The sequence below is a fragment of the Triticum aestivum genome, chromosome 1A, assembly GCF_018294505.1.
Source record: "Triticum aestivum cultivar Chinese Spring chromosome 1A, IWGSC CS RefSeq v2.1, whole genome shotgun sequence".
NCBI lineage: Eukaryota > Viridiplantae > Streptophyta > Magnoliopsida > Poales > Poaceae > Triticum > Triticum aestivum.
Genome location: NC_057794.1, coordinates 50773928 through 50796238, shown reverse-complemented (window position 1 = coordinate 50796238; position 22311 = coordinate 50773928). Strand labels below are relative to the sequence as shown.

At 47.7% G+C, this 22311-nt stretch overlaps 1 pseudogene; it reads left to right on the top strand.

Annotated features, from left to right (window-relative positions):
* The first annotated feature begins 10365 nt into the window (after positions 1-10365).
* On the top strand, positions 10366-14020 carry LOC123119199 (uncharacterized; annotated as a pseudogene).
* Positions 14021-22311: the final 8291 nt, after the last annotated feature.

Sequence of the window (22311 nt, the reverse complement as noted above, 5' to 3'; positions counted from 1 at the left end):
ACCTTGTCCTAGCAAACCGTTGCTTGGCTATGTTACCGCTTTGCTCAGCCCCTCTTATAGCGTTGTTAGTTGCAGGTGAAGATTGGAGTTTCTTCCTTGTTGGAACATGGATATTTTTGTTGGGATATCACAATATCTCTTATTTAATTAATGCATCTATATACTTGGTAAAGGGTGGAAGGCTCGGCCTTATGCCTGGTGTTTTGTTCCACTCTTGCTGCCCTAGTTTCCGTCATATTGGTGTTATGTTCCCGGATTTTGCGTTCCTTACATGGTTGGGTTATAATGGGAACCCCTTGACAGTTTGCCTTGAATAAAAGTCCTCCAGCAAGGCCCAACATTGGTTTTACCATTTGCCACCTAGCCTTTTCTTTCCCTTGGGTAGGCCTGCCCAAGGGTCATCTTTATTTAAACCCCCGGGCCAGTGCTCCTCTGAATGTTGGTCCAATCTGTCAGCTGCCGGTGGCCACCAGGGGCAACTCTAGGCTGCCCTACCGGAACCTTGGACAATCCGGTGTGCCCTGAGAACGAGATATGTGCAGCACCCATCAGGATTTGTCGGCACATTCGGGTGGCTTTGCTGGTCTGGTTTTACCATTGTCGAAATGTCGTGTAACCGGGATTCCGAGCCTGATCGGATCTTCCTGGGAGAAGGAATATCCGTCGTTGACCGTGAGAGCTTGTGATGGGCTAAGTTGGGACACCCCTGCATGGATTTGAACTTTCAAAGCCATGCCTGCGGTTATGGGCAGATGGGAATTTGTTAATGTCCGGTTGTAGAAAACCTGAAACTTATCTTAAGTAAAATGCATCAACCGCGTGTGTTACCGTGATGGTCTCTTTCTGACGGTGTCCGGGAAGTGAAAACGGTGTTGGAGTTATGCTAGACGTAGGTTGTTCTAGGATCACTTCTTGATCATAGATTTCTCGAACGTGCTTTGCCTTCTCTTCTCACTCTCTTTTGCGTATGTTAGCCACCAAACATGCTAGTCGCTTGCTGCAGCTCCACCTCATACCTTTTACCCTTCCCATAAGCTTAAATAGTCTTGATCGCGAGGGTGTGAGATTGCTGAGTCCCCGTGACTCATAGATACTTCCAAACCAGTCAAACTAGTTTGTAGGTGCCGATGATACCATGCAGGTGACTCAACCGAGCTCAAGGAGGAGCTCGATGAAGATCTTGTTCATTGTGGTGTATCGTTTTAGTTGATCAGTAGTGGAGCCCAGTTGGGACGATCGGGGATCTGTGTAGCATTTGGGGTAGTCTTCTTTATTTTGGGTTCTATAGTCGGGCCTTGTGTGTATCTGGATGGTGTAATGTTATTTCATGTATTGTGTGAAGTGGCGAGTGTAAGCCAACTATGTATCTCTTTCCCTTATGTATTACATGGGTTGTGTGAAGATTACCTCACTTGCGACATTGCTTTCAATGCGGTTATGCCTCTAAGTCGTGCTTCGACACGTGGGAGATATAGCCGCATCGAGGGTGTTACATCCATCCCCCGCCTGGCGTCTTGCTGTGTTTCATCAAACGCCAGGACCCGTGTGGAGCGGCATCTGACCTCATGAGGGAGGACTGCTTCTGCTCCATAGACGAGGAAGAATGGGGTCTCACCCGTCGGCTTGGTGGCGGTGGTGCGGATGGACCACAACACGGACTAGAGCTCATCGTGCCAGCCCCTGCCGTAGGCCTCGAGCTTCTTCTTGAAGGTCCTGATCTTGAGGCCTCTCAGGACCTCCACGTTGGCACGTTCGGCCTGGCCATTGCTCCTAGGGTGCACCACCGAAGCATAGCAGATCTGTGTTCCAAGGTTAGCACAATATGACTTGAAAAGATTACTAGTGAACTGCGAGCCATTATCGGTGATGATGCATTTGGGGACCCCAAAACGGCTCACAAGGCCCTTGATGAACTTGACCGCAGAGCCAGCTGGGATGGTGCAGACGACTTCAAGCTCCGCCCACTTAGTGAACTTGTCGATGGCGGCGTAAAGGTATCGATGGCCCCCATGCGCCCGAGGGAATGGGCCTAGGATATCTAGCCCCCACACTACAGACGGCCACGAGAGTGGAATGGTCTGGAGGCCCTGAGCTGGCTGACGGATCTGCTTGGCATGGAATTGGCAGGCCTTGCAGGACTTCACCAGCTCAGCTGCGTCATTGAGCGTCGTAGGCCAGTAGAATCCGCTGCGGAATGCCTTGCCGACGAGGGTTCACGACGACGAATGGTGCCTGCAGTCCCCGTCGTGTATGTAGGCTATCAGCTCTTTCCCCTGCTCCCTGGAGATACAATGCAATGAAACGTTATTTGGACGCTTCCTGTATAACTCACCGTCCTGGATGCAGTATGATGTGGCCTGCCGTGGGCCACGCGCTCCGTGTCCTCCTCCTTCTTCGAAAACGTCCCTTGCATCAGGTATTCCTTGAATTCCTTGGTCCAGCATCCCTCCGGGGGCTCGAGCGCCAAGAGTAGGCGCGCTCCCGAGGTCGGGCCACAGGCCGGGGCTCCTGTGGCAGGCGGCTGCGGGAGTTCCTCCCGAGGCTGAGCTCTTCTTGAAAGCGGTGGCGTTGCTAATGGCTTGAAGAGCCACTCCTCGAAGACGCCAGGCTCCTGGGGCTTTCGCTTGGATGCTCTTCTGGCGATGTCGTTAGCTTCCTTGTTGGTGCCACGGGGCACGTGCTACAACTCCAGGACCAGGAATTGCTTCTCCATCTTGCGCACCTCCGTGAGGTATGCTTCCATGTGCTCGTCCTTCGGCTTGTACACCTTGTTGGAGAAGCTAACGAGGAGCTGCGAGTCACCCCTAACGGTGAGGCGCTTCACCCCCAGAGCTGCCACAACTTTCAGGCCAGCTATGAGGCCCTCATATTCTGCGATGTTATTGGAGACCTTCTCGCCCTGCTGAAAGCAGAGCTGCACAACATAGTAGAGCTTGTCCTGAGTGGGTGAGATGAGCACCGCTCCAGCCCCCGTGCCCTGGTGTGAGAAGGCACCATCGAAATACATGACCCAGCTGTTAGGCGCCTCACTTCCCGGTGAGAGGGACCGATCTTCGCCTACTTCAAGCACTGGGGCGTCTGTCCATTCTGCCATGAAATCATGAGTGCGGCTCCCTTGATGACTCTGATAGTGCTGAACTCCAACTGGAATGCTTGTAACTCGATGTTCCACTCAACGACTCTTCCAGCAGAGTTGGGGCTCCTGAGCACCCTCTCTAGTGGATAGGTAGAGACGACTTTGATGGGGTGGCCTTGAAAGTAGTGACACAGCTTTCGTGAGGCTACCAGGAGCACGAGCAGGAGCTTCTAAGGCATGGGGTACCATGCTCTTGCGTCACGTAACACCGTGCTGACGAAGTATACCGGGTGCTCGACGAGGGTAGGCGTGCTGATGAGGCTTGCGTCTTCCGGAAGTTGGGGTGCCTCCTGAGGCGGTGGAGCCCCCGACGCTTGATCACTTGCCGAGTCCTTTGGGGGTTTGAGAGCGTCGTCCTGGTGAGCTTGCGCTTCTGTTGTTGCTGCGGCGGCCCTTGTGGTGCCCTCCTGGTCTCGTGTTGTCTCTGCTGGGGGTGTAGCTCGGCGCGATGCACCCTTGGCTTGGTGTTCTTCCTGAACCGCCACTACGGCAGCGCTGGCGGAGTAGGGAGTGGCGGCAAGATAGAGAACTAGGGGCTCGAGAGGCCGCGACGCCACCATCACTGGGGGCTAGTCAGGTATCTCTTGAGGTCTTGAAATGCTCGGTCCGCCTCCGGGGTCCACTCGAATGGGCCCTTCTTCTTCATCAGCTTGAAGAAGGGTAGGGCTCGCTCTCCCAGCTTGGAAATAAAGCGTCCCAACACAGTCACCCGTCCAGCGAGCTTCTGCATTTCCTTTAGGGTTTGCGGTGGACTCATGTCTTCAATGGCCTTGACCTTCTCCCTATGGGACACAAGGAAGCCCAGCAGCTTGCCGGAAGGGACGCCAAACACACACTTCTTCGAGTTGAGCCGCAAGTCCACCTGGCGGAGGCTTTCAAAGGTCTCCTCTAGGTCTTGGATCAAGGTCCTCGCCTCCCGAGACTTCACCACGATGTCACCAACGCATGCTTCAGCGTTCCTCCCGAGTTTCCGACCCAAGGCAATGTGCATGAGCCACTGGAAGGTTGCGCCTGTGTTGCGCAGTCCGAAAGGCATGCAAGTGTAGCAGTACACCCACACGGGATCAGGAAGGCCGTCTTCTCCACATCTTCTATCACCATCTTCATCTGGTGATATCCTGAGAACGCATCCAGGAAGCAAAGCAAGTCGCACTCAGCAGTGGAGTCAACGATCTGGTCGATGCGCGGAAGCGGGAACGGATCTTGGGGGCAGGCCTTGTTGAGGTTGGTGAAGTCAATGCACATCCGCTCCTTCCCGCCTTTTTTGGGGACGACGATGGGGTTTGCCAGACACTCTGGGTACCGAACCTCGCGAATGACACTCGCAGCCTCTAGCTTTGCGGGTTTCTTGGATGATGAAAGCTTGCTTCTCCGTGGACTGCTGCCTCGCCTTCTGCTTCACGGGGCGTATGTTCGGGCACACCTTCAGGTGGTGCTCTATCGCCTCTCTTGGGACCCCTGCCAGCTGATCGGGCTCCCAAGCGAACACTTCCTTGTTTGCGCGTAAGAACTTCACCAACGCCTCCTCCTAATTAGGCTCGAGGTTGGCGCCTATGGTAAAGGTCGCCCCTGAGGACCCGTCCTCCTCGACTGGCACTCGCTTGGTTTCTGCCTTGTCCTGTGTGAAAAACTGCTTCTTCTTGGTTGGTGCGGCTCCCTTGGCCTTGGAGGTGTCCGAGTCGGAGGGTTGCGCTGCTCCGTCGGTCTTGAGGGCGAGCTTGAGCGTCATCAAGGCTTCCTTGGCGTCCCCTTGATGGTGAGGACACCCTCGCTCCCCGGCATCTTCATGAGGTTGTAAGCCGGATGGGTTGCTGCCACAAACTGGGCTAGAGCTGGGTACCCGAGGATGGCGTTGTACGGGAGGCCGATGTGGGTGATGTCGAAGTCGATGAGCTCGGTGCGGTAGTTGTCGCGCGTGCCGAAGGTCACGGGGAGGCGGATTTGCCCCAGGGAGCGGGCGGAGCCTCCACCGACCCCCGAGAAAGGCTTGCAGGCCGGAGCCGCTCGAGCGGTATGTGAAGAAGGCTGAAGGCCTTGACGGAGACCATGTTGAGGCCAATGCCGCCGTCGATGAGCGTCTTGGTGATGAATATGTGGCAGATGGTGGGCGTGCAAAGCATTGGGAGCGCACCCAAGCCGACGGTGGACACAGGATGATCCCCTGAGTCGAAGGTGAGGTCGGCCTCGGGCGTGGCCCAGCCGGCGGAGCCCCCGGGCGCTTGGAAGCGGCACCGATCTGGCGAAAGAATGGCTTGACATGACAATCTGAGGGTGGTGCTTGCGAGCCGCCGAGGAGGGCTGCAACCGCATGGTGCGCCGGTGCCTCATAGCACGCAACGGAGAGGCCGCGCAACTCCTCCCAGGACGCCACCATGGATCCGGGGAGGTTGAGTAGCCAGGCGCGTAGTGCGCCAGTGAGGGCCATGGGAAGCCAGTTGGCCATGACCTTGTCGTCGCCCCGGGCCTTAAGGACGACTTCCTCATACGCCAGCAGGAAAGCCAATGGGTCTGCCACGCCGTCGTAGCGTGGCGGCATTTCCGGCTTGAACTTGGGTGGCCACTTCACCTGCCGCGGGGCAGGAGCAAGGGCTCGGAGCCCCCGAGCGCCACTGTGGGCACCTGTAGATCCAGCCGGCGGGAAGGCGCCAGCCATGGAGAATGGGCGCGAAGATGGTGGAGCACGAATCGACGGAAGAAAAGCTATGACACACCCCTACCCTGCGCGCCAAATGTCGGATCATGGGTTCCGGCAAAACCCTCAAGGTTTGAACACTAGGGTGCGCGCGAAGATCTCCCCCCTACCGGTCCACGTCCTAGCTTTACTAAGATCTTACGGGCTAACTCGACGAACTCACAACACAAAGGACACAAGATTTATATTGGTTTGGGCTACCGTTGTGGTGTAATACCCTACTCCTGTGTGGTGTGGTGGATTGCCTCTTGGGCTGAGGATGAATAGTACAAGGGGAGGAACAGCCTCCCGAGGAGAGGTGTTCTTGTGCTAGGTGAACTTGTGGTTGTCCTGGTCTCTCTTGGTCCGACCGATCCCCTAGCTATGGTGGTGGCTAGTCCTATTTATAGAGGCCCTGGTCCTCTCCCCAAATATTGAGCGGGAAGGGTGCCATCAACGGCAAATTTGAAAGGGGATAGCTAGTACAGCTTATCCTGAAAAAAGCAGTCTTCGCCTGCAAAAGGCTCTGGTGGTGACGCCGTCTTGGGCTCCACGGCGACACTACAAGAAACTTGTTAATCCATGACAGATTCTTGCTGACGTTCCTAGAATCCGTCACAGATTATGACAGTTTACCTCGGCCCATCACCAATACCGTCACCGATTTGTTAGCCGTGGTTGGGCCGGAAAACAGCAGGCCCTTGATGACGGACCACATGCTACCGTCATAGAAACTGTCATGAATCGACCAAGTGGGCTTAGACGGGCCTAGCATTTTTTAATATACACCATCCAGACCGTCATGGATTGTGCTCCTGCTGATGTGGCGTGCATGCCCATTCGTTGGCCCACATGTCGGTCAGACCATATGTTTTGCTTAAAAATAAAACTGTGAGGATACGTGGGTGCCATTGTATGCCCCACATGACAGTGTATTTTGCATTATGTTGCTTCCCGTTAAAAAAACAGTGGATACTTCCTTTTCCCCGATTCTCACATTCTCTAGATCCCATCGACCGCCACCGCCGCCGCCGCCGTCAGTGCCACCGACGACTGCCCGGGCGAGGGTAGTCAGATCCGGCGAGGTGGTCTGTCTCGGCGCCATCTTCAGGATCCCTTCAGTCTCTCTCCTCGCCGCCGGGCACCCTTGCTGCGTCGACGAGCCAGCCTCCGCCCACCATTGCTGCGCCAACGATCCATCCGCCGCCCGCCATTGCCTCAGGGACGAGCCAGCCGCCGCCCGCCATTGCCGCACGGACGAGCCAGTCGCTGCCCGCACTTGCTGCACCGGACACTCCCCCGTTCTTTCCCCACATCAACGCCAGCCAGGAGCGAGTGGTATGTCTCCGACAGAAATCATCTCTCTCCTTCAGAATTTGTTGACTAAATATTGTGATTTGCAATTCCCCCTTCAGAATTTGGGATGCACTTTTGTTCAATACACTTCAGTGGCAAGTTTATATGCTAATCATGCTCATTTGTTCAATACACTTCATTGGCAAGTTTATATGCTGAAGTTAGATGCTCACTATAATACATACTAAATTGAGACATGGGTCCAGTTGTTCCTCGCTCAATTTGGTGAGCAATATTTCGTTTCAATGGGATGGGTTGTAACCATCAGCAGATGTTTAAGTAAACAATCAGATTTCTACCTAAAGGCTGCAACTAACTGCTGAGAAGTTAACACTCTGCTTTAGCTAAAATCCTGTGAGGTATGTGAAGATCGATTACAAAGATTTAAGCGATCCATTAGCCTAATGGCTTAAGTAGCAGCTAAGTTATCTGTTGACATCCCAGTTTTAAAACAAACCACAAATCACTAAGCTAATTGAATTTCAGAACTATACCAGTTAGTTAACTGAATTTTCTCACTGATGGAGTGGCACATACAGTTAACAACTAAACCCATTTAGTTCACTGGCTCAGTACACTGGGGTACAATTTTATATGCTGAAGTTAGACGCTTACTTAAATTCACAGTAAACTGAATGATGTCGATGGGGCTGTAGAGATGTTGCTACATCCTACTGCAGGATGCTAAGAATAGATTTTACCAATAGGTTAAGCGAGAATTGATCGAACTTGTTTTTGCACTATTACACATCCTCTGTTTATGATGTTGTAATATACTAAAATCTTCCATGCACACTATCATGTTGACTTCTTCAGAAACGTTGTACTATGGGCAAGCAAAATATTTTCATAACAAATGCCGGATTTTGTGTGTGCTCTTATCATACTTACCATTAAGAATGCAAAATGCAATAGTTCACACATAAATTTATGGGTTTCTTTTTTGGGGTTATAGTTATTACTTGGCCATTAATTAATCTTGTCTGTTTTCTGCACCCAGAGATCAGCTCTTGTTGCCGCCATCTGATGGTTGTCGCCGTGATCTTCGGCTGCGGTGGTGCACTTCCTTGTGTATAACGAGACAGTGGGGTTGTCACCCCATAATCTTGGTGTCGGCTCCCACGACTGCCTTCTTGGTTACCACCACTCAGGTGAGTCCCTAGTATTATGTCCAGCACTAACGAGACAGTGGGGATGTCCATATACATATTCAGAACCAAATATGTGCCAACACTAACATTCTAGAGCATATAACACAATATGTGCCAAATAACACATTCCTCGATAGCATATGTCGCAGGCTTCCTTCCCTGTCGGATAGCACAAGATACAAATAGGATCCACTAATAAGGTTGCGCCAAATAGTAGCAATCGGGCGGCATTGTGGTGGTGTTGTTGAGGTTGTTGAGGTTGCGGGTGTTGTTGAGGTTGTGTATCGGTGCCCGGCATTCATGTATCTTACCTTGGGTCTGTCTGGTGTGCGTTTGTTTCGGATGCTTCAATGTTGTGTTGGTGCTTTATAATATAAAGCAGGGGGAAACCCTCTTTCCTAAACCAAATAGTAGCAATTGGTACATAGGGGTTGTTTGGTAGAAACCCTGATAAGCATGCGTGAGCTGTTCTCATGGCTGAATGTGGCCTGAAGTCGTATCAAAAATTGATTGATCAGGCATCCATGCTCAAGCTTCCAATTTCATAGGACGTCCACGGGTCCTGCAGAGTCACATGGTCGTCTGATTCCTCCAATCGACTCCCCGGCGCTAGCGAGGCTCAAGGGAATGTGACTCCCCTAAAAGCTTCCGAGAGCACGCGCTCCATTCGCGAGTTCTCGGTCCGTCCACCCTGGAGCTCATGCCACCCATCGGTCGACGCGTATCGACGTCCTGCACCTCCATGTGATCAACTCAGATGGAGATGGCCGAATCAGCAAGTTGTTCGTTTTGACGATACAAAGGATTTTTCACGTCGAGGTGCGTCTGTAACCAAGTTTATTGGAGTTGGTAGTTTCCTTGCTCATAATTTAAAAAACCAAACGGATAATCCAAACCGATAATCGAATCGGTGAGGCCGCCGATCCGGTTCGGTTTTTTAAACTATGTCATCGTTTCCCCTATGGTTTGTAAAAAAGTTGGCGCATATGTCTTGCTCATTCTAGTAATTATTTCCTAATAATAGTGCATAATTAAATATATGTCTTATTAATTACAGCAACAAATAATAAACTTGTGTTATATGCTCTAGAATGTTCTAAATTTGGCTCGGCGGCAAAAAGCGCGCGCAATCACGTTACAGTTTTCGCTCCAGCAGCGCGGCTGCGCCAAGGAAAAAACAACACAACGCGAATTGACGCTATTGCCTAGCAATGTTCCCGAAAATTACACATATGCATTCACCCACCAGCACCAGATGAAGGGCCTATTAGTAATTTTACACACACACAATCTACCCCCACCGCACCACCAGCCAAATCCCCTCCCTTCCCCGCGTATCGCCAAATCCCCTCCCTCCCATTCCCCTTCCTACTCCGCCGCCGGCCACAACTTCACCTCCTCCACCGCCGAGCCCAACTTCCCTCCCCTTCCTCGTCCACCTCCACCGCAGGGCATGAATCCCCTCCCTCCCCTTCCCCTTGCTCTTCCACTTCAGGTCAAGACCCCCTTTCCCCCACCATCCACCTCCACCAAACCCTAGAGTAAGCCGCCACCGCCAACGCCACCACACTGCGCCACTGCTGAGCACGACTACCCTTCTTCTTTCGCCTCCATCGCCGGTCACTACCCACCTCAACTGCCGGTCAAGAACCCCCTCCCCCTCCTCTCCACTCCACCAAACCCTAGAACAAACCGTCACCGCGACCATACTGCACCGCTTCAAGGACCTCTGCGCCACACTGATGGGGAAGAAGACTGCAGCGAAGAAACCCCGAGGACACAAGACAACAGGTATAATCTTCTTAACCCACCCCACGCATGCCTATTTTCTGTTCATGCATATGTATGTCTAATGGGTGTGTGGTAAAAGCGTTTTTCTTGTGTTTTATTTAAGTTGCTAGTGTTTCTTGTCCATTAGAGTTCTGGTCATACCTATGAAAAAAGGGTCTTGTCCTGCCAAGTGTAGATTTGGGTCACATATTGTTACAAACTTAATCAAAAAATAGTACTTTGTTATTAACTACAGATTATACACATAGTAATTCGTGCTCATGTGTTCACTCATCTTAGAAGCACCACTACATCCTATGGAGGAGTCGCGCATCAGAACATGCATAAGGAACAATTCAAGGCTGCAAGCACTCGGAATTCCTGCACTATCGACATTGTTTGCAGCCAAAACTGTCATTTCACCTGAAAAAAATAAACCCAAGCATAGTAGTGATGATTCTGAAGCTGAGTACCATCCTAACGAGGACAATACTAGTGAAAGAGAGTCATCCAATGATAGTTTAGTAGATGAAATAGAAGCACTGCAGTCCACACCTGCTGCAAGCTCAAACTCTAAGGTGCTAATCATGTGTTGCTTCTTTGCCGTTGCAGCAGAATTTTGTTACTATTTGTTGATTAGACCATATTTTCATATCTATCAGGGCTGTAAGAAGACTAGTCAAAAAACTAGTAAGAAAAGATCTGCTGCCATGCCCCCTGGTGGAGTCAAGCCTCGGCCTCCTAAGAGAGTTCATGCGGACCTCCCAACTAATCCATGAGTCACAAGGTCGAAGAAAGCTCTATTACAAGATGCTGATGTAGGTACTCAAAGTGAGGAAATGTCTGATCCTAAACATCAGACTCCAAGTGTCATCCATAAGCCAACTGCTTCTATGGCTTGTGTCCGCCCAGCTGAAGAAATTGTTCCCAACTTTGATGACCATGGTGTTGAAGGCAAGTTCTTAATATTATTATCATATCATGTTTTTTGTTTTGAATTGCTAGCCTAGGCTATTAGCTCTGATTGCATGATGCACATAATCTCACTGGATGCTTTTTTCTAAAAAGGTGATGATCCTGGACATTGTGATGATGACAACTGGATTGCCAATGGAGCTGATCTCATTGCCCATCGTGATGAAGAAAATGAGATGGCGAACGAAGCTGGTGGTAGTGCCCAACCAAATCAGCAAACCCAACCTAACAATAACTCCGAAGGCATGTTATAACCTGAATCTTTCTAGACTCTATTAGAGTTAAACTTCTTGTTCAATCTATTGTTCTATGCATCTTCCTGTCTTAATTTATACCATATGTGTGCATGATTTTTTATGAGTCATTCCAGTGCTGCGGGATGATGATATTCTCAAGGACAACTCCATTTTGCTCATTTCTTAATATCACAGTATTTAAATAAGGGCAATTTACATAGTACTGAATTTAAAATTGTGTTTCTTGCAATGGATTGTATCATGATTTTAGTTTTATCTTCTTTTGTCTTTGTTGAAGATATTGCCTTGTTGAAATCTGCTCGAACCGTGTCTTCCGTTCCAGTTAACATGTGCATTTGTAACAATCAGAAACACACCAACATGACATATACTGCAATATTCCATTTAGTTGTTGTTGCCATATGGTTACTAGTATATTGTCTTGACTTTTTTGTGAGCTTAATTCCTCTTGTTATAGTTACTCATTTTGAAACGACGTTCTCCATTTATTAGTACACTTCTATACATGTAATTGCGGTTTAATTGTATCCATTGTTGATTTTACCTTCTTTTCAGGTCCACAATCCTATGAGGAGCCAAGGGAAAGGGGCCCCAATTTGGGAAAAGGTCTGGAAAGGATCACTCGACGCCGGCAGGGCAAACTGCCGCTTGTCATTCCAGAAGGGAAGTTAAGGCCGGAGGCACCTCTTCTTGCTGCAAAGTTCGCAACTGAATGCAACATCACAGTTAGACACCATATGCCCGTGTTTAAGCGCTGGAAGGATTACAAGGACCCATATGGACATGTCCGAGATGGGATCTTCAGGAACTTTGTAGGAAAAGTTGGTGTAAGTACAAAGTTCAAGCCTTTCTCCCTCAAATTGCTATCAACCTGTCAATTTTTCCTATTGTGTCAATTATGTGCAATCATGATACTTACACATGTTTTTTCATTGGGCTAGAACAAGTTTCAGATGGACGTTGATGATGTGCCAGTTAGGAAGGCTTGTACTGAAATGCTGAAACGTGCGACTCGCCAACAACGATACAGGCTCAAGAAAGAGTATTTTGACCCTCACCCACTCCATTTGGTGACGAGAACGTCTCCTGTCCCCTCGATGACTGATGAGCAGTGGAATGAGGTAGTGGAAAGCTGGAAGGATCCCAAAAAGATGGTATGTTTCTTCCTCGAGACCAATCTCTCGCCTTCTACATGCTAATCAAGAAATTGTGCCTTACATGTATTTGGTCTCTTGATGTAGGGGATATGTGAAACTAACAAAAATAATCGAGCTCAAGTTAAGTTTCACCAAACCACTGGCTCGCGCAGCTACCCTGTGCACTGTGATAATCTGGTAAGTCAAACATGTGGCTCTAGATGTGCATTGTCATGAGAAATATTCTTGACCATAGGTTCATGTAAATTGTTGCGTCCATGTAGTAACTGTGTATGATGCTCCCTTGCCTTCATATTGGTTGTTTCCAGGGAGACAAATACAAAGATAAAGAACCCACTGCATTGGATTTTTTCAAGGAGTGCCACTACAGCAAGAAAAAGAAAAGCTACACCGGTGTTGTCCAAGCTGCAATTGTAAGTCAGCTTCAAAAGACTACCAACCATAATTTTACCTTTTTGCTTACTAGAAATAATATTGTTTGAGTTACTCCACCAGATTGAAACTGATAATCAAATGTCAGTGTATCTTAATTGAAAATGTTAACATTTTCACTTAACTATCTTGTAATAGCCTGTCCTGTATGATTGTACCCTTTTTTATTTTCATACAACTGATAAGTTTTGAAGCGATTGAAAAACATCAGTTTTGATTTAGTATATGGCTAGATGAAATGTCTTTAATAAATGCGCATAATCACTTTGACATGTGACCAATCAGCCACCTAAAATTACAGAATTTTTTTAGTCTATTATTTGGCTTTATATATTGTAGTTTTGGCCATCCTCAGTGTCTTACATTTTTAGTGTGTGTGTGTGTGTGTCTATATATATATATATATATATATATATATATATATATATATATATATATATATATATATATATATATATATATATTATAGACTGACCTCCAGAAATAATTTGATTTAAACATTACTCACTTCTAGTTAAATCAGGAAATAGTCCACTTTGTTGTAGATGATAGTATATATGAATAATTTGAATCACCTCCGCACAGAAAAAAGATTAATCTGACTGTTATCACAAGTGTCTAGTTGTAAAGGATGCATGATAGCTTTCCTTACAAAGACGATGCATGTAAGCTTGCTGATGTTGTCTTCTCTACTTGGGCTTAGGCCGTCTTATAACCATGTTTGTTGCTTGCATTGCTAGACCGAGATGGAAAACAAGGCCTCACAGCCTACAGAAGATGGACAGGAATCGAACTCCGCGACCGAGGCTGTAGCTGAAGTGCTTGCTAAGCACACTAAGAAGCCAAGTTTTCTTCAGCATGTGGGGATCCAGCATGTCCATGCGAGATCTGGCGATAGCAACTGTCAAGCAGAGTTGGCAAAGAGGGGCAATGTCGAGCTTCGGGCACTTGTTGACACCTTGACCAAGCAGTTGAAGGAGTCCGAAGAAGCAAGGACCAGGCAAGACGAGGAGCACATGAAGAGAGATGAGGAGAACAGGAAGAAGCAAGCTTAGATGGATGCAAAACTAGACTTTTTGCTAAGTCAGTTACAAGCAAGATCGGCTCAAGGGTAAGTTGTTTGTCCAAGATCAGCCGTCGTCTCTACTTGATGCATGCAAGCTATCTGAATTTGATATACTGCTAGAACCTACCTTCTTATTTTGTAATGATTTTGTTGTGCAAACTGCACACTGTTGGATGCAAACTGGTTGCATTTTGCTGCTCCATTGTTGGTGGATTTGGAGATGTAAGCTCAATGTTACTGTGCTTTGTGATGTTGTTCTTCTTTTATGTATTTGTGATGGATCTGGAGTTGTAAGCTCTTAAGCTTGGAAACCCATTTTGTGTAGAAACAAAGAAGGGCTAGGTTGGGTACAGTAAACACTAATGGGCCAAATAAAGTGAGCCTCGAAACACACTTTCTGGCTAAAAAACACAAGTGCCGCATAATTTTAATGGGCTGATGTGCATATTGAACACGTGGAAATGGGCCAACGAGAGTGTAAATGATTATGGACCAAAATGAACGGGCCAACCAGCTACGGTAAAATGGACCCATAGGCCTGGCTGTACTAAAATAAATGGGCCAGACCACACTGGGCCGAATGCCATCGGCTTACACTGTGCCACGTCAGCTCCACGATGGCGCCACATCATCTCCACGCTGGTGCCACGTCAGATCGCGGGAGATGCCACATGGGACTTGTCTTTCTACACGTCATGTAAATCTGTGACGGAATAGTCTGTCACAGAGGACCGGGCCTTGGGTGGGCCGGGGTTAAGATCGGTGACGGTGATAGACCGTCATAATTCATGACGGAAACAAAAATCCGTCAAGGATGGGCGGGTGGGAAAATTATGACGCGATATACATGACGGATTTTTGGACCGTCACGCCCGGTCATCCTTGACAGTTTTTGCCATGTCTGTGACGGACACTGACTGTCACAGATTAACGACTTTCTTGTAGTGCGACCTCCATCTTGCCGTCCTTATGGTCTTGGTCTTGTTGCACTGATATGGAAACCTTTGCGTGACGCCTCGGTACTCCGCGCATGCGCCTGCTTCCTTAGCACCAAAGAGGAAACAAGGACACTGTGCGTGCTGGCGCCCGCCTGGCGCCCACCTGACCTCGATCATCATGGCTCACATCATCGAAACCTCGCGAGGTTTTTCTTGCCTTGAACTCTCCGCCCCTCGCGAGCCAGCCTGGTGAGGCAGCTCCTGAGGAGGTCTTGTGTCGTTCGCCTCGCGAGGGTCTTGAGTCCTTGCTGGTGAAGATGGACCGTATGGGCCTGCTCGTAGAGCCACGCCGTGGGCCGCAGGCAGGCAAGTCTGGCGACCCCCGTTCCCAGAACGCTGACAGCAGTGATTGAAGAACTTTGTCAATGACACTATCATTAGGAAGATTAACTCCTAGTTGAGTCAAGTGGTTGTGGTACCCAGACATTCTGAGTATATGTTCACTGACAGAATTATTCTCCTCCATCTTGCAGCTATAGAACTTATTGGAGACTTCATATCTCTCAGTCTGGGCATTTGCTTGAAATATTAACTTCAACTCCTGGAACATCTCATATGCTCCATGACGTTCAAAACGTCATTGAAGTCCCGATTCTAAGCCGTAAAGCATGGCACACTGAACTATCGAGTAGTCATCAGCTTTGCTCTGCCAGATGTTCATAACGTCCGGAGTTGCTCCTGCAGCGGGTCTTGCACCTAGCCGTGCTTCCAGGACGTAATTCCTCTGTGCAGTAATGAGGATAATCCTCAAGTTACGAACCCAGTCCATGTAGTTGCTACCATCATCTTTAAACTTATCTTTCTCTAGGAATGCATTAAAATTCAAACGAACGGTAGCATGGGCCATTGATCTACAACAACATAGACATGCAAAATACAATCAGGTACTAAGTTCATGATAAATTAAAGTTCAATTAATCATATTACTTAAGAACTCCCACTTAGAAAGACATCTCCCTAGTCATCTAAATGATCACGTATCCATATCAACTAAACCATGTCCGATCATCACGTGAGATGGAGTAGTTTTCAATGGTGAACATCACTATGTTGATCATATCTACTATATGATTCACGTTCGACCTTTCGGTCTCAGTGTTCCGAGGCCATATGTGCATATGCTAGGCTCGTCAAGTTTAACCCGAGTATTCTGCATGTGCAAAACTCGCTTGCACCCTTTGTATGTGAACGTAGAGCTTATCACACCCGATCATCACGTGGTGTCTCGGCACGACGAACTGTAGCAACGATGCATACTCAGGGAGAACACTTATACCTTGAAATTTAGTGAGGGATCATCTTATAATGCTACCGCCGTACAAAGCAAAATAAGATGCATAAAGGATAAACATCACGTGCAATCAAAATAAGTGATATGATATGGCCATCATCATCTTGTGCCTTTGATCTCCATCTCCAAAGCACCGTCATGATCACCATGGTCACCGGCTGGACACCTTGATCTCCATCCTAGCATCGTTGTCGTCTCGCCAACTATTGCTTCTACGACTATCGCTACTGCTTAGTGATAAAGTAAAGCAATTACATGGTGATTGCATTTCATACAATAAAGCGACAACCATATGGCTCCTGCCAGTTGCCGATAACTGTTACAAAACATGATCATCTCATACGACAATTTATATATCATCACGTCTTGACCATATCACATCACAACATGCCCTGCAAAAACAAGTTAGACGTCCTCTACTTTGTTGTTGCAATTTTTACGTGGCTGCTACGGGCTTCTAGCAAGAACCGTTCTTACCTACGCATCAAAACCACAACGATTTTTCGTCAAGTGTGTTGTTATAACCTTCAACAAGGACCGGGCGTAGTCAAAGTCAATTCAACTAAAGTTGGAGACACAAACACCCACTAGCCACCTGTGTCTGAAGCATGTCGGTAGAACTAGTCTCATGAACGCAGTCATGTAATGTCGGTCCGGGCTGCTTCATCCAACAATACCGCCGAATCAAGGTAAGACGTTGTTGGTAAGCAGTATGACTATTATCGCCCACAACTCATTGTGTTCTACTCGTGCATATAACATTTATGCATAGACCTGGCTCGGATGCCACTGTTGGGGAACGTAGTATTTCAAAAAATTTACCTACGATCACGCAAGATCTATCTAGGAGATGCATAGCAATGGAAGGGGAGAGTGTGCCCATGTACCATCGTAGACCAAATGTGGAAGCGTTTAGTAACGCGGTTGATGTAGTCGAACGTCTTCGCAATCCAACCGATCCAAGCAGCGAACATACGACACCTCCGTGTTCAGCACACGTTCAGCTCGATGACGTCCCTCAAACTCTTGATCCAGTTGAGGTCGAGGGAGAGTTCCGTCAGCACGACAGTGTGGTGACGGTGATGATGAAGTTTCCGACACAGGGCTTCGCCTAAGCACTATGACGATATGACCGAGGTGTGTAACTGTGGAGGGGTGCACCGCACACGGCTAAGAGAAAGCTTGGTGTGCCTTTGGGGTGACCCTCCCATGTATATAAAGGGGGGGAGGAGAAGTGCCCGGCCCAAGGGGGGCGTGCCATGGGGGGAGTCCTACTTGGACTCCAGGTCCAAGTAGGATTCGCCCCCCTTTCCTATTCCCACTAGGAGAAGGAGGGAAGGAGGAGGAGAAGGGAAGGAAAGGGGGGCCGTGATACGTCTCCAACGTATCTATAATTTTGATTGTTCCATGCCATTATATTATTTGTTTTGGATGTTTAATGGGATTTCATTTACCTTTTTATATTATTTTTGGGACTAACCTACTAACCAAAGGCCTAGTGGAAATTGCTGTTTTTTTGCCTATTTCAGTGTTTCGCAGAAAATGAATATCAAACGGAATCCAAACGGAATGAAACCTTAGGGAGAGTTATTTTTGGAACAAACGTGATCCAGGAAACTTGGAGTGGACGCCAAGAAAGAAGCAAGGAGGCCACGAGGTAGGGAGGTGCGTCCCCACCCTCGTGGGCCCCTCGTAGCTCCATCGACGTACTTCTTCCTCCTATATATATATACCCATATACCCCGAAAACATCCAGGAGCACCACGAAACCCTATTTCCATCGCCGCAACCTTATGTACCCGTGAGATCCCATCTTGGGGCCTTTTCCGGCGCTCTGCCGGAGGGGGAATCGATCATGGAGGGCTTCTACATCAACACCATAGCCTCTCCAATGATGTGTCAGTAGTTTACCACAAACCTTCGGGTCCATAGTTATTAGCTAGATGGGTTCTTCTCTCTCTTTGGATCTCAATACAAAGTTCTCCTCGATTCTCTTGGAGATCTATTCGATGTAATTCTTTGTGCGGTGTGTTTGTCGAGATCCGATGAATTGTGGGTTTATGATCAAGATTATCTATGAACAATATTTGATTCTTCTTTGAAATCTTTTATGCATGATTTAAATATGTTTGCAAGTCTCCTCGAATTATCAGTTTGGTTTGGCCCATAGATTACTACAGACTGTTCTGTTTTTGACAGATTCTGCTTTTTCGTGTGTTGTTTGCTTATTTTGATGAATCTATGGCTAGTATCGGGGGGGTATGAACCATAGAGAAGTTGGAATACAGTAGGTTTAACACCAATATAAATAAAGAATGAGTTCATTACAGTACCTTGAAGTTGTGGTTTGTTTTCTTATACTAACAGAGCTCATGAGATTTTCTGTTGAAGTTTTGTGTTGTGAAGTTTTCAAGTTTTGGGTAAAGATTTAATGGATTTTGGAATAAGGAGTGGCAAGAGCCCAAGATTGGGGATGCCCATGGCACCCCAAGTTAAAATTCAAGGACAACCAAAAGCCTAAGCTTGGGGATGCCCCGGAAGGCATCCCCTCTTTCGTCTTCATCTATCGGTAACTTTACTTGAAGCTATATTTTTATTCACCACATGATATGTGTTTTGCTTGGATCGTCTTGTACAATTTGAGTCTTTGCTTTTTAGTGTACCACAATCATCCTTGATGTACACACCTTTTGGGAGAGACACACATGAATCGGAATTTATTAGAATACTCTATGTGCTTCACTTATATCTTTTGAGCTAGATAATTTTGCTCCAGTGCTTCACTTATATATTTTTAGAGCATGGTGCTGGTTTATTTTATAGAAATTATTGATCTCTCATGCTTCACTTATATTATTTTGAGAGTCTTATAGAACAGCATGGTAATTTGCTTTGGCTATAAAATTAGTCTTAATATGATAGGCATCCAAGATGGGTATAATAAATGTTGGAAATATGCCCTAGAGGCAATAATAAATTGGATATTATTATATTTCCTTGTTCATGATAATCGTTTATTATCCATGCTAGAATTGTATTGATAGGAAACTCAGATACATGTGTGGATACATAGACAACACCATGTCCCTAGTAAGCCTCTAGTTGACTAGCTCGTTGATCAATAGATGGTTACGGTTTCCTGACCATGGACATTGGATGTCATTGATAACGGGATCACATCATTAGAAGAATGATGTGATGGACAAGACCCAATCCTAAGCCTAGCACAAGATCATGTAGTTCGTATGCTAAAGCTTTTCTAATGTCAAGTATCGTTTCCTTAGACCATGAGATTGTGCAACTCCCGGATACCGTAGGAGTTCTTTGGGTGTGCCAAACATCACAACGTAACTGGGTGGCCATAAAGGTACACTACAGGTATCTCCGAAAGTGTCTGTTGGGTTGGCACGAATCGAGACTGGGATTTGTCACTCCGTGTAAACGGAGAGGTATCTCTGGGCCCACTCGGTAGGACATCATCATAATGTGCACAATGTGATCAAGGAGTTGATCATGGGATGATGTGTTACGAAACGAGTAAAGAGACTTGCCGGTAACGAGATTGAACAAGGTATCGGGATACCGACGATCGAATCTCGGGCAAGTATCGTACCGCTAGACAAAGGGAATTATATACAGGATTGATTAAGTCCTTGACATTGTGGTTCATCCGATGAGATCATCGTGGAACATGTGGGAGCCAACATGGGTATCCAGATCCTGCTGTTGGTTATTGACCGAAGAGTCATCTCGGTCATGTCTGCATGTCTCCCGAACCCGTAGGGTCTACACACTTAAGGTTCGGTGACGCTAGGGTTATAGAGATATTAGTATGCAGTAACCCGAAAGTAGTTCGGAGTCCCGGATGAGATCCCGAACGTCACGAGGAGTTCCGAAATGGTCCGGAGGTAAAGAATTATATATAGGAAGTGCTATTTCGGCCATCGGGACAAGTTTCGGGGTCACCGGTATTGTACCGGGACCACCGGAAGGGTCCCGGGGGTCCACCGGGTGGGGCCACCTGCCCCGGGGGGGCACATGGGCTGTAGGGGGTGCGCCTTGGCCTATATGGGCCAAGGGCACCAGCCCCAAGAGGCCCATGCGCCAAGAGAAGAGGGAAAGGAAGAGTCCTAAAGGGGGAAGGCACCTCCTAGGTGCCTTGGGGAGGATGGACTCCTCCCTTGGCCGCACCCTTCCTTGGAGGAAGGGCCAAGGCTGCGCCCCCCCTCTCCCTTGGCCCTATATATAGTGGGGGAAGGGAGGGCAGCAACACCTAAGCCCTGGCGCCTCCCTCTCCCTCCCATGACACATCTCCCTCCTCCCGCAGCGCTTGGCGAAGCCCTGTTGGAATCCCGCTACTTCCACCACCACGCCGTCGTGCTGCTGGATCTCCATCAACCTCTCCTCCCCCCTTGCTGGATCAAGAAGGAGGAGACGTCGCTGCTCCGTACGTGTGTTGAACGCGGAGGTGCCGTCCGTTCGGCGCTAGGATCATCGGTGATTTGGATCACGACGAGTACGACTCCATCAACCCCGTTCTCTTGAACGCTTCCGCGCGCGATCTACAAGGGTATGTAGATCCACTCCTCCCTCGTTGCTAGATGACTCCATAGATAGATCTTGGTGACACGTAGGAAAATTTTGAATTATTGCTACGTTCCCCAACAGTGGCATCATGAGCTAGGTCTATGCGTAGTTTCTATGCACGAGTAGAACACAAAGTAGTTGTGGGCGTTGATTTTGTTCAATATGCTTACCGTTACTAGTCCAATCTTGATTCGGCGGCATCGTGGGATGAAGCGGCCCGGACCGACCTTACACGTACTCTTACGTGAGACTGGTTCCACCGACTGACATGCACTAGTTGCATAAGGTGGCTAGCGGGTGTCTGTCTCTCCCACTTTAGTCGGATCGGATTCGATGAAAAGGGTCCTTATGAAGGGTAAATAGCAATTGGCATATCACGTTGTGGTCTTTGCGTAGGTAAGAAACGTTCTTGCTAGAAACCCATAGCAGCCACGTAAAACATGCAAACAACAATTAGAGGACGTCTAACTTGTTTTTGCAGGGTATGCTATGTGATGTGATATGGCCAAAGGATGTGATGAATGATATATGTGATGTATGAGATGATCATGTTCTTGTAATAGGAATCACGACTTGCATGTCGATGAGTATGACAACCGGCAGGAGCCATAGGAGTTGTCTTAATTTATTTATGACCTGCGTGTCAACATAAACGTCATGTAATTACTTTACTTTATTGCTAACCGTTAGCTGTAGTAGTAGAAGTAATAGTTGACGAGACAACTTCATGAAGACACGATGATAGAGATCATGATGATGGAGATCATGGTGTCATGCCGGTGACGATGATAATCATGGAGCCCCGAAGATGGAGATCAAGAGGAGCAAAGTGATGATGGCCATATCATGTCACTATTTGATTGCATGTGATGTTTATCATGTTTTTGCATCTTGTTTACTTAGAACGACGGTAGTAAATAAGATGATCCCTCATAATAATTTCAAGAAAGTGTTCCCCCTAACTGTGCATCGTTGCGACAGTTCGTTGTTTCGAAGCACCACGTGATGATCGGGTGTGATAGATTCTTACGTTCAATTCAACGGGTGTTGACGAGCCTAGCATGTACAGACATGGCCTCGGAACACACGCGAAACACTTAGGTTGACTTGACGAGCCTAGCATGTACAGACATGGCCTCGGAACACAAGAGACCGAAAGGTCGATCATGAGTCGTATGGTAGATACGATCAACATGAAGATGTTCACCGATGATGACTAGTCCGTCTCACGTGATGATCGGACACGGCCTAGTTGACTCGGATCATGTAATCACTTAGATGACTAGAGGGATGTCTATATAAGTGGGAGTTCACAAGATGAACTTAATTATCCTGAACATAGTCAAAAGGTCTTCGTAAATTATGTCGTAGCTCGCGCTTCAGTTCTACTATTTAGTTATGTTCCTAGAGAAAATTTACTTGAAAGTTGATAGTAGTAATTATGCGGACTAGGTCCGTAAACTG